This window comes from Rhinatrema bivittatum, chromosome 3 (assembly GCF_901001135.1).
Source record: "Rhinatrema bivittatum chromosome 3, aRhiBiv1.1, whole genome shotgun sequence".
In the NCBI taxonomy this organism is placed as follows: domain Eukaryota; kingdom Metazoa; phylum Chordata; class Amphibia; order Gymnophiona; family Rhinatrematidae; genus Rhinatrema; species Rhinatrema bivittatum.
This window is the reverse complement of record NC_042617.1, coordinates 426,498,980-426,511,124: the sequence shown is the minus strand read 5'-3', so window position 1 is coordinate 426,511,124 and position 12,145 is coordinate 426,498,980. Positions and strand designations below refer to the sequence as shown.

Sequence of the window (12,145 nt, the reverse complement as noted above, 5' to 3'; positions counted from 1 at the left end):
CGTCCGAAGGGAGAAAGACCGGGAAGAGGAACAGGCAGGCAGGGTCCGGAGCTGGAAGGCTGGAACAGGAACAAGGCACGCTGGATCAGGAACAAGGCATGCTGGATTAGGAAACCTGAAGCAGGAATGCTGGGAGGAAGAGACCTGTAGCCAAGTTGCCTGAAGAATGTTGGCTGCAGGTATATATACTTCCTGGGGCCTGATGTCACTCAGAGCGGCCGGCGGCAATTTCCCACCGCAGGCCCTTTAAAGGTTCCCAGGAGGTGCACGTGCCTGAGAGGGAGGCCAGGAGCGGGCAACGCCGGTAGCGTCCTGCAAGCGGGGAGGCCCGGGACATCCCCGGCAGCAAGGGAGGCCTGCCGTCCGTGTCGGCAAGGACAGGGAGGCCCAAACAGCCGGCAAGACCAGCCAGGACAGGCCGCAGCTGGTAAGCCTAACAGGAAGTAAGGGAGAAAGAACTAGCCAGGGTCCCTTCCCTGAAGAGTATAAATAACTTTATGGCTTTACCCTTGCTGTGGACCTGCATACCAGGGTGGGTTACATAAGGTTTTTGGATGGTAACTTTGGGTCAGATTTTCTTGGTACTGGCTATGTTATTAATACCAGGAACTTTTTTTTTTTTTTTTTTTTTTTTAAATACTGCCATCTGATTCGTGCTTGCATTAGAGTTAGACTAAAGACCAAGAACACAAGGTTCAATAGTTTTTGGTCTCATCCAGACACAATATAACTTTTTATATAGTTGCCAAATAAAAAGAAACTTGTTGAGAATATGAAGGTAATATTGAATGACTGATTCCACACCACAAACCCATAGACACACAGTGTGGCCAATATTCAGATCTAAACATTTAAATGGATAACTTGGGTTTAGATGGATAACTTGTGAGTTATCCATCTAAATGGCTTCAAATATTAACCTCAGAATGGGATAAAAGCCCAGGCTGAAAAATGGTACATTGAAACTGGGCTTCTTAAGCCTGTCCTGGTGATCCCCACAGCCCCAGTCAGGTTTTCTGGAAATCCACAACAAATAAGCAGGAGATAAATTTCTAAGCATTGGAGAGCCAATCTATGCAAATTTATGGCATTCATATTCATTGTGGATACTCTAAAAACCCAAATAGCTGTGGAGTCAGCAAAACAGGTTGGGAGAAACCCTGACTTAAAACTTCTCCACACCAATAAATACCACTAAGGGATGCATCAAGAGCTAGGTCATGCTTTAAGTTTAACCATCAAGGGTAAGGAGGCATAAGAGTAAGCTACAGAGTCAGGAAGACAGATATTAAAAATAATTAAGACCTAGAGTCACTAATACCGCCGGGTTCTGAATCGCGTGGTACAGGGGGGCGGGCCTGCAAAAGCCAGCAGCGATCGCACCTCTGCTGTGTGATCGCTGCCAGCTTTCGCAAAAATTGGTAGCGAAATTGGCAGCGAAAAGGGTTCTTACCTTTTCGCTGTCCACGATGTCTTCGCGGCATCTGCCCCGGTGCCACCCCGACTCCTCCTGTTCCGGTCTTGACGCCGCCCCGACTCCGCCCCATTTAGTGATCGCAATCGAAAAGGGACTTTTCGCGTGCAATCGCTTTGGAAAATGACCCCCTACGTTAGCATTTGGAACTAGAAAGATAGATGTTGGCACTGCGCTTCTTAACCCTGTGCTCAAGCAATACAAGGCTGTTTGCTAATCAGGATATCCTCAATGAATATGCATGTGATTAGATCTGTATTTACTGCTTCCAAAGCATGCAAATCCATCTCATGCATATTCACTGTGGACATTCTGAAAATCAGACTAGTGTGGGGGGGGGGGAGGAGCATGTTGAGAACTGCCGCCATGATAGAAGCTAAAAGCCTCATGGAATTCAGGAAGTGAAAGATTTATTTACTACTGTGGCTTCAGTTTTGTGAAATTCTGCAGTGCACAAAAGCCTATCCATCGAAGTAAAGCTCTGTCACTCCTCGCCAAATATTCTGAAACTTTACCCAAATCTTTGTTTCTGCAGCACAGAGAAATTTGGCAGTGTGAGTGACTTCTGAATTTTTCAAAATATTGGCCTATGCAATTAGCTAGTAGAGGTATGTTTTAAGTAACTGCTGTCAGGAAATAGTTTTTTTGTTTCTTGGTTTTTCTGGTAATAATCTCATTGGCATATTGATACTATAGAGTTTGGTTTACCTTCCTCTAGAACCCTGCCAATGAAGAAGAGGGTTATAGCAATGTTTGGTATAAATGCAGCTTCCACTATTTTAAAAATTTGGTATGCGAAGGATAGCAGATGTTGCTTACCTGTAACAGGTGTTCTCACAAGACAGAAGGATGTTAGTCCTCACATATGGATGACATCATAGGATGGAGCCCAATCACAGAACACTTTTGTCAAAGTTCCTAGAACTTTGACTGGCACCTACTGGGCATGCCCAGCATGGCACTAAACCTGTAGCCAGCAGGGGTCCCCCTTCAGTCTTGTTTAAAGCTACAGAAAGTGCCAAAAAATAAAATAAGAAAACGTAACGAACCCAACACCACGGGGTGGCGGGCAGGTTTCGTGAGGACTAACATCCTGCTGTCCTGTGAGAACACCTGTTAGAGGTAAGCAACTTCTGCTTTCTCACAGGACAACAGGATGGTAGTCTTCACATATGGGTGAGTACCGAGCTGAGGATGTCCAAGAATTGCACCAAATGTACCCAAGATGTGCAATAGGCACAAGGACTGAAGTGGAATTTGGTAGAGGGAATCCTGAACCCTAACGGGCAGGCGGAAGGGTGTTGGTACATCAAGTTGCAAAAAGGTTGCGCAAGACAGACTGGCAGAAGATGGAATCTTGTCTTCCAGCCTTGTCTAAGCAATAATGGGCTGTAAAGGTATGGAGAGAACTCCAGGTAGCAGCCCTACAAATGTCAGGAAGTGGAACTGAGCGCAGGTGCACTACTGAAGTTGCCATGGCCCTGACAGAGTGTGCTTTAACACAGTCTTGAAGTGGAATGCCTGCTTGCTGATAGCAAAAGGATATGCAGTCTGCTAACCAGGAGGAGAGAGTCTGCTTACCCAAAGGCTGTCTCAATTTGGTGGAATGGAAAGAAACAAACAATTGAGTACTTTTCTTGTGGGTAGCTCTATGATCTAGATAGAATGCTAGAGCTCGTTTACAGTCAAGGGTATGCAGAGCCTGTTCTCCTGGATTAGAATGGGGCCTGGGAAAGAAGGTTGGTAGTATAATGGATTGATTAATGTGAAACTCCGATACTACCTTATGCAAAAACGTAGGGTGAGTGTGAAGTGCTACCCGGCTGTGCAGATGTTTAGTGTAAGGCGGATAGGTAACTAGGACCTGTAACTCACCAGCTCTGCGAGCGGAAGTGATTGCTAGAAGAAAAATCACTTTCCATGTAAGATATCGAAGATCACAGGATTTGAGAGGCTCGAATGGTGGTTTCATGAGCCGACCCAAAACCAGGTTGAGGTCCCAAGAAGGGGTCGGAGGGTGTAGTGGAGATTTGAGGTGGAGCAAGCCCTTCAAAAAGCATGTCACAAGGGGTTGTACAGAAATGGGTACATCCCCAACACCTTTATGGAAGGCGGCTACCACATTGACATGCATCCTGATGGAAGAAGTTTTTAGACCTGACTCTGATAAGTACCAGAGATAGTCTAGAAACTTCGTGGTGGAACAGGTAAAAGGATTAAGTGACAGTGAGGAACACCATGACGTAAACCTGTTCCTTTTGTAAAAATATGATTTTCTCATGTAAGGCTTCCACGAAGCAATCAGGATATGGGAAACTGGCTCCAAAAGGTCGTCTATGCCGGACGTCACCGGCCGGTGCCCGATGCTGGTGCGAAGTGCACGGCACCGGTTCCGAAGATGTCGAAGCAATTGACGGTGTCGGAGTTTGAGAATGGAAGAGAAGTTCCATCTTCTCCATTTTGGCTTTGCGACCTTTTGGTGTCATTAAGGCAAATTTGGTGCAAGTCAGGACATCATGCTCACACCCGAGGAACATTACACAGACTTTATGGGGGTCTTTTATGGACATGGTGCGAGTGTAGTCAGGGCACCGACGGAACCCTGATGGCATACCCTTTGAAAAATTGAGCCGTGGTGCGGTCGACGGCCAGTAGGCCGCGAGGGCCGGAATCGACAGGAATCGGGTTAAAAACTTACCAGAGTACCGTGGAAGCAAAAATTCAAGAGGGGGACCCTTGTGGGGTATGAAAGTTTGCAGCAATTCCATGAGGAAAATTCCTGTCAGGAATCTGTAAGAGCTCCTTAACCCGCATGGCTACTGCTGTGTGGAAAAAAGAAGACTGAAGGGGGACCGCTGCTGGCTGCAGGTTTAGTGCCATGCTGGGCATGCCCAGTAGGTGCCAGTCAAAGTTCTAGAAACTTTGACAAAAGTGTTCCGTGATTGGGCTCCATCCTGTCATGTCTCCCATATGTGAGGACTACCATCCTGCTTGTCCTGTGAGAAATACCTTTGCAAAAAAAATAATAAGTTTAACTCTTTATTGAAATTAAAATATGAAAGCTGAAACAACACTGAAAGAAATAATCAATGGGAAATATTGAAGTTATTTCTTCAGAACTGAAATTATACAGCGCCATCTATTGTATGTGCATGGGAGCTGTAGGGCGATCTCTCACTCACTGAAGTCTCAATTCAGCAAAAGATTGCTGCAGTGAGACATTTTCCCCAGGTTAGCTGAAATATATTTTTTGCAGCATTACAAAACAAATTCTGCAAGCCAAACACCTCCAGCCCTTACATAATGCAGGCATTTTGCTGAACTGAGACCTATACTGGTCACAGTCATATAAAGGAGACATGCTTGTCAACGTAAAGGTCTTCCCAGTATGGTGATAAAAGCCATTCTATCAATCATACAGAGAAAATAAGATAATATTTTACTTTTCTAATATAGTACAGGTACTCAATCAGCTAGTGACTCCCTTTTAACTTTCCTTTGAATTATTAGACTTTTGGGCCTGATTTTCAAAACCATTTACATGCATGAAGTATATAGTTTATGCGAGTAAATAGCTGTTATAAAATAACCCAGGGCTCAGTGTGCATAAAAATATGCACGTAACCTGATTTCATGCATACTTCTTTGCTCACTGGTGCCAGGCCTTCCAGTGAGCGGCGCCAGGGCCAAACTGGGACCTATGCACATAATTTCTTAGTTTAAAAATTATGTGCATAAGATAGCCTGCACAAGTAATGCCCTTGAAAGAGCAGGCATAACTTTGTGCAATTGAGTTTATGTGCATATAGCATGGCATTTACCCAGGAATTATCAAAGCCAATTTATGTGCATACGTTCGTTTTGAAAATCTGGGGAAAGGTATGTGCGTAAAATGTACACACTGCCTTTCCCACAATACAAATAGTTATAAAATTACCTTCTTAGAAGTCAATATGTAAAACCTCTGTGGGGCTTTTAATAATATATTCCACACCCCTTCCTGCTAACTGCACTCATTTTGCGCACACAAAAATTATCCAGATAAAAAAGAGAGAGGGATTCTAGGGAGCAGGACTAAACTTTAACCAGTGAGTGCACATATTGTGCTCTCCAGACAAAGTTAGGTACCCGTCTGGTCAGAAAAATAGCATCCCTTTCTTTATCTGAGTATATTCAACCGGAGACTTGTGCGTATAAGTCCTGATGAACATCCAGGAAAAGCTGTGCATGCAGCTTTGGATATTTTTGCCACTGACCAGTTTACTAAGTGAATATTGACCTCTTAGAAAATTAATGGCCCAATTTATCCAGGGCTTTCTCCCATTCTCTGCTTATAGAACTAAACAAGTTTTTGATAAATAAAGCCTCAAGTGTTCATTACATACCTTAGAAAGATGTACTATAGCATTCTGTGCAATGATCACAGGTATACATGGAACTGGTTTCTGATGTTATTTCATATTATAAAACTTGACGACTGCATTCTTCCTGGTTATGAGCACAGGCATACTGTGCATGGCAGGCAATACAAAAAACCCCCCAATTATTTCATGAAATTACCTTACTGTAAAATTACCTTACATTTTATGAAAGCTAATTTCTTATTGATTAGTATTCTAAAATTACAAAATCATAACAAATAAAATAGATGCTACACTGGTTGATTTTTATTTTGCCTGACATAAGCTTTCTTTCCAATCGGTCTTTTATTTTTGTCCCAGAAAACTCAAGAGAGAGCTTTGCGATCTCTCTTTGTCCACAGATACACATCGGGGGAGGGGAGGGGGGGGGTTTCTGACCTTTAGTTATAAAGATTTATGAAATTCATATCCATGCTTTGACTGGCCCCACTCCTGGAAAGCTAAGAGCAACAGAGTCCAGCGGGCTTGTTTTCTCTACAAAGGGCTCAACATTCACGCAGCTTCCTCTGCACTGTGTTCACTGAATTGCCGGATTAATAATATTCCACTTTCAAGTAGTACAGCTGATAAAGAGGCTTTATTTTTAAGCTCTTCTTTTCTAGTAGATTTTGGAAGCAATGTCACTTCTGTACAGGTTTGACAGTTATTGTACAGAAATGAAAAAGTCATGCATCCATTCTTCACACTACGATGTGCCAAAATGTTCGAGCGTGGCCTATAGACTAAATTCAATCATGCCTCCTAGAAAACTGTAAGGCAGTAGCTGTTCATTTAATAACAAAATTATATAAATATTTATAAATAAAATACATATAAATAATTTCTATACATAGATCTATATATATATATATATATATATATAAATGCATATGAAATCATATCAACTATGAGGACAAACTGAGTGCCAAATATTCACCACCTGTACAGTTACGCATCATTAAGTTTGTTCTGTTTTATGTAATTCTTTTCTGGTTCTTTCAATGCATTTCAGTTTGTTTAGTAGCATGCAGGATACCCAAACCAAATGTACAGTATGCTATTTCATGGCTTCTTTGATGATATTTTCTTTACCAAAACATTAGTGGTTAATACTGAAGAAAACAATTATTTGCATTATTACCTTTCTTTCTTGATTTCCGACTCACCTGCAGCTGATTGTACGAAAACTGTGCTTCTCTATTTTGCACCATGGCTCTTTTATGAAGCTGCTCATTGAATTGGTTTTATGTATTGCTTATGTTCATCTCCTGTAAATAATTCTGCAATTAAATTTTTTTGAGAAAAAATAAAGTTTGCTATTTATTGAACTAGTCAAGTCTAGTTGAAAATATGGAAACATTTGTTACCTTCTAAAACATTATAGATCCAACTTTTTGATTTTCACATTATTTTAAAATCTCATGGTTAACATTTAGTTTGCATATATTTGTATCATTGCTTATGCTTTAGATGTAAAGAAAAAACAAATAAGAAAAGAAGTGCATGGTAATTTGTATGAATGCTTTTTTCTGCTAATAATGCATTGGCATTACCAGTGTCAATAACACCAGGCTGCGATCCATCACTGGCCCCTCTCCCCACCCACAGCATTCCAGAATGAGAGGCCTTTGCCAGCCTGATAGCCCCAATCCCCATCCAGTTTTCCATATCATCTTACCCCATCCAAAAGAGGGAAACAGACAACTGGGCAACAAAGAGGATGACTACTGCTTGCCTTCCCAACACCAAAACTCAAAATGGAACTGGATGATTTTAGGAAACATTTTTCCTACATGTGCCTGAATGGGGTAGGAAGGCCAAGGGCTGGGCCGGCAAAGCCTTTCATCCTGAAGCATCACAGGGGAGTGAGGTATCTGCATTGCTGCAAGGGGGACCTCAGCATTATTGGCAGGGGAGTTGGCAAATGGTGCCCGGTGATTGTAATTTGGCTTGCTTTAGCTCAGAAGCCTATTGCAATAGTTTAACTATACCTCTGTATAATTAAGTTTTAGCATGACTGGAAAGTGTACATAAATTGTATTACATAACACAACTTGTGATGATCCATTAAAATATTAATGAGCTCTTTTGCATGAACTTGCATGTGACACAGCTAATTAACATTTTTGTGTACTCTGCATTAACATGAATGTGGACTAATGCACTGAAGTGCAGTAATGTTAATCACCTGTGTTAGCATTAATACAATTAAGTACACTGGCCCCTAAATTAGTTGTCCAGGAAAGTCAATTGTTTTCAATTGGGGTCACAGAGCCACGGGAAGATAAGATGATTTGTGCAACGTTACATCGACAATTGGTAGCATGTCCCAGGACATCTTCTGAATCACAATTCAATGTCATTAATGATTGTTTCTTCATTCACCAATCTAGTTTGGACAAGTCTTTGTCAGAAATCACACATACATACATCAAACTAAATGGTTTGCTTTTTTAAAACTCTTTATTTAAATTTCCAGAAAGATATTACAAATAAGAGAAAAAGAGTGAAAAAGATCAATCAACAGATGAAACAGTAACTAAATTAAGTCTGAGTGATTTTCTGAGGTAGTACTGGTTTCTGCACTGAAAGCACAAAATCCTCTTCGAATATAAAAGTAGGCTATGACCTATGAGTCATCCTGCATGGGGATCTTGCTCACATCCAGAGAAAATGAGATTACATGGAGGGTATTAAGGAATAGATAGCTTGTTTTCTCTCATCAGCTTGTTTTTACATTTAGCAAGACCCCCATGTTTGGCAGTGTGCTGCATCTGAGGAGTTACATTGCCAGGGTTCATCTGACAGGGAGGAAGCTTAACGTCTTGGGCTAGTCTGGACATGTCCATGGATGTTTCAATGAAGTCACAAACTACTGCTCTCCTTTGCTGTGCAAGGGGTTCTTCAGGAGGGGTGTAACGAGACACCATGGAAAAAGAAAGTACAAACACACTCTCCAATCACTGTCCAATGATAAAAAGGAAAGAAAGCATCTGAGTCCAAATTGGTGTTCAACACAAAATTTACTTTAATTTAAAAATCAAAATCCAGGCAAGAATTGTAAAGATCAAATACAACATGAGGAAAATCAGAATAAGATTAGCTATGGTCTCCTTATCTATGCCTCTCCCTCTTGCAATTCTTCTCTCTGTACCAACATCCATGGCCTACAATCCTTCCCCTCGAAGGGTAGGATACCCTGTTGCAATTACAGCACAAAAACTGCTGGGAAAGGTAGAAATCCTCTTAGTCCAAAAACTAGTCCTCAGAATCAAAACAAATCTAGTCATTCCTGCTGGACAGTCCAAAAATCTTAAAACTCACTTCAACCTTTGCTTCAGTCTCTTAGCAAAGGCAAAAAGAATCAAAGCCAGCTCTTCTAGTGTTATGGTTAAGCGGTGATTGGGTGGTTTCTTGGGTACTGTGGCAGATGACCACGCCCACGGGCAGGAGCCCCGTGGGGAGCCACAGTACTGGGCTAGAATCAGGATGCACAAACACAGAGTTAGTTCTTTTATTAAACAGCTTGAAGTGTACCACCAGAGGTGGCAGTAGTGAGGTTGTCTGGATGTAGCAGTCTTCAGGACCCTCGGCAGAGGGAACCCTTCTCACCCCGTTGGTAAAGGGGGATTCCGGTGTAGGTTTCCCAGTAAGGCAGGACTGTGGATGAGAAAGACTGAGAGTTAGATTACTCACTAGATGGTTGCTATTGGTATGCGATTCCACCAGGTTGAAGAAGTTGGTAACGGCACCGAGGCAGGAAGAGCAGGCCCTCAAGGACCGAGTACCTGATCCCTGTAAGGCACCTGAAATAAAGCAGAGGGCCCCCGAGGAGCGGGTACCCAGGTTAGCAATACCCCGAAGGGCAGAGAGAGAGCTTCCAGCGGCAGCACGGAAGCGGCAGAGTAGCTTAGACCGGCCGAGACCAATCCTTGCAAACTCAACGAGCTAGCAACAAAGTACAGGCTATATACACAGTGGCTTCCAATGAGAAAAAATACCATGGGGAAAAGGGAAAAATCTTGCATGATGGTAGCCCCTTTCAACCTAAAGCACTGGCCTCCCAATATGTTCAACCCTGCCCGGGGGTCTGGCGAGACCCCCGCCTCCTCTAGAGTTGACTCATCATTCAACAAAATTAAAAAGTAGAAATAAAAAGTTGTGCAGTGGTACCCCACCCCCTCTCCAAAGGCCTTCCTTTTTTAAAATTGGACAACCCCCAATCCTACATCCCCCAATCCACCCCTACCAAAGGCAGCCTACCAAGGCCCCTCCAACCATCCCAGCCATACATGGGTTCCTGGTAGTCTAGTGGGGCCTGGAGTGATTCTAGGCTCAGTGCTGGCCTCCACCATTTTCCAAAATATTGCTAGCTAGCCTCTCTCCTATCATGTGATAGGGGCAAAGGCCAGCCTGCATCATTTTGAAAGATGGCAGTGGCCAGCCTGAAACCTAGGGGTGCTTTGATGGAGAGGTGAAGACTGGGAAGAGCCTGATACTGATAGAGGGTGGAAGGCTGGTGAAGGCCTGATACTGATGGGGCAGGGTAGAAGGCTAGGAAGAGCTTTATGGTTAAAGGCGTGCAATGGGGATTGGGAGGGGCCATCACTATGCAATTTTGGCATCTTTTTTTAACTTTGAGCCCTGCGGCTCACGTCTAAAAAAGGTAAGAAGGGTAGGCGAGGGTCTCACAAGATCCCTAGGGGGGCCTGCACACTTGAGGGGGTTTATTTTGGGCTTATATGTCCCTTTAAAAAGCAGCCTTGGATCATCGAAATGTGCATTAGCATCCCAAAGCTCTGGGGGGAAAATATCTACAACTCCAGAGTTATAGCTAACTTTCTGAGAAATAACGCAGCTTGAGTTGTTTGTGGCAAGCTGCATTATTTTATTTGTATAAATTTAGGTGTCTATGAGCTACTCTGCATGCAAAGCTCCTGGGTCAGAACAAGAGTAAAACTTAACTCACATTTCAGGTGACCATGTTATACTATTTCTGTACCCAATGTGGTAGTGTCTAGCTGCTTCTACCAGACTGGTCACAGTAACAAAATAACATTGGCCACCAGAAATGTGAATTTACTCCTCCTTGGACCCAGGAGTTTAATTTCCAGTAAGCTCTTGAGGCAGGCACTTACAGCTGAGCAGTGCATCCCAACTTTGTCATACTGTTTAAATAAGGATGCCTATTCCAGGGAGCTTACACTTTGTTCAGCTACCTGGAAGTGCTAACTCCAAAGAGCAAATTCTTGCATCCAAGGCCATTTTAGAAAGGAATGCCAAGTCAAATCAAAGAATAAACTCTCTGGGGAGGGTACCAAAGGCTAGTTCAACAAAACATAAATCTTTGAGGGGGCATCTGCAGCTGTACAGGATACCAAAGTCAGATGCACACTGCCGAACTGCATGCTGGTCAGCTGAAGGTGCTCACCCGAGAGAGCTGATGCTTTGCTTTTACTTGCCATTACTTGTCAAAATGGCAGTGCATGTGAGGTTGGTGCTGTGCATCCCAACCTATGGGCACATTCTCTCATTGAAGTCCATTTTCACAAGGATTGGCAAGTGAAATACAAGAATAAGCTCTCTAGGGAAGTCACCTACAGCTAGATGAACAAAGCATAGGCTGACTGGGGCAGCACCAACAGCTGTTCAGGATAACTTGTGACTAGTGCCTGCCTGAGAGAGCTTATATTGGAACTCTAACTCCTGGATTTCAGGTGGAGTAAATTCACATTTCTGATGGCCAATGTTATCTATTGGTGTGCCCAGTGTGTACTCTACCTCAGACCCAGCAAAATGTAAATTAAAAATAAGAATAGTTTTTAGGGACCCATGATTTGATTTGGGCAATGCAGGAGTAATCTCTGTGACTCAAAGCCAGGTGACAATACACAGAGCTCTTATAAGAAGATCCCCTTAATACAATATTGTACATTTTCCTATAGTGTGTTCAATAATTTTACTTCTGGTTGAACACATTACAGGGTTGAATTGTTCTGAGGGTGCCCTATTCTGATTGTTTAGCATACTTTATTTATCATCAATTATACGATTATTTTAGCCATCTTGCAGAGCTATCTGCTCTGATGACCAACTTACCAGGTCATTCATCAAAATGCGTTATGGTGTTAACGCATGCGATAATGCGTTACCACCATAACCCATGCATTAATAACGCTAGCACATGGCACAAATGCAAATTTTTGGAAGGGGTGGGATCAGGGAGGAGTTTGGGTGGGATTTAGGAAATTGAGGGGCAATATTGTATAAT

General features: G+C 42.8%; 1 long non-coding RNA gene across 1 annotated transcript in view; it reads right to left on the bottom strand.

Moving 5' to 3' along the window:
* Positions 1-9,487: 9,487 nt before the first annotated feature.
* LOC115088810 overlaps positions 9,488-12,145 on the bottom strand; it is a 49,699-nt gene continuing 47,041 nt past the window's right edge. The window contains exon 3 of the long non-coding RNA XR_003855900.1: positions 9,488-9,534. This is a non-coding gene — a long non-coding RNA (uncharacterized LOC115088810). The remainder of the gene's footprint in view (positions 9,535-12,145) is intronic.